We start from the raw sequence: 1,056 nt of genomic DNA, 5'->3' as shown, positions 1-1,056 counted from the left end.
CTGTCTCTATCTGTTATCTCTGTTCTCTCTCTCTATGTCTCAGTCTCTCTGTCTCGTGTCTCTCTCTCGGTCTGGTCTGTCTCTTCTTCTCTCTCTCTCTCTCTCTCTGTCTCTCGGTCTTCCTCTTTTCTTCTAGTCAGAACAGACTTTCGAGTTATTAGGAGAGCATCCTCGTGTTTATTTCTTGTAGAGTGAGGACATCCCGTTAGTCTAATCTAACAATAACCTGTCCTTTTTTGCCCCCCGGCAACGCTGCAAGACTCTTTTTGAGGAATTATAGCTGTCTGAGCGTACTTCACTTGTTCCCCAGGACGTCCCCACGCTTGTCCTAACAACGGTTCCTGATAAATTAATGAGAGACAGAGAGAGACAGAGAGACAGAGAGACAGAGACAGACAGAGAGAGAGACAGACAGAGAGAGATAGACAGACAGAGAGAGAGAGACAGAGAGACAGAGACAGACAGAGAGAGAGACAGACAGACAGACAGAGAGAGAGAGAGAGAGAGAGAGACTCAGAGATGTAAACAGTGTCCTCACTGCTGAGTTTGGGGTCCGTCTTCCTCCTCGTTCGGTCTTTTCCTCTCAGCCTGGAGAAAGTTCTCTTCAGCAGCGGTTCGGCCATGTTGGACCGTCCCAGCAGGAGGTTCCCTCTGCACAGTTAACCGGTTAACCAGGTAGCCAGGTAACCAGGTAACCTAGTTACCAGTTCACCCGTTACCCCTCTTTCATGGCGCTGTACTCTCTGGGCTCACACTCGGCCATGACTGTGACTCCGAGCTGCAGAACAGGAAATGAATTCCTCACATTCTTTCCCAAACTCCCCCTCCCCCCCTCCCACTCCTCCCACTCTCCTCCCTCCACAGGGAAAGAAGGAGTCAGAAGAATCATGGGAAATGTAGTCATGAGGCTCCAACTTCACAGAAACAATTTCAACTTATTAATCATATCACAAATATCTCCACCAGACTCCATGTAAATAATCTCTACTTTTAGGGTTTATAGAGCAGCATATCTCCACCAGACTCCATGTAAATGATCACTACTTTTAGCGTGTA

At 47.8% G+C, this 1,056-nt stretch overlaps 1 protein-coding gene across 1 annotated transcript in view; it reads right to left on the bottom strand.

Moving 5' to 3' along the window:
- Nucleotides 1–813, bottom strand: part of syde1 (synapse defective Rho GTPase homolog 1) — a 25,532-nt gene extending 24,719 nt beyond the window's left edge. Inside the window, exon 1 of the mRNA XM_032511753.1 lies at nucleotides 539–813. The gene's annotated coding sequence lies outside the window, so the exon portion shown is untranslated. The remainder of the gene's footprint in view (nucleotides 1–538) is intronic.
- Nucleotides 814–1,056: the final 243 nt, after the last annotated feature.

This window comes from Etheostoma spectabile, unplaced genomic scaffold (assembly GCF_008692095.1).
Source record: "Etheostoma spectabile isolate EspeVRDwgs_2016 unplaced genomic scaffold, UIUC_Espe_1.0 scaffold458, whole genome shotgun sequence".
Taxonomy (NCBI): Eukaryota; Metazoa; Chordata; class Actinopteri; order Perciformes; family Percidae; genus Etheostoma; species Etheostoma spectabile.
The sequence above is the reverse complement of the archived record's forward strand: the minus strand, read 5'-3'. Positions and strand labels throughout refer to the sequence as shown.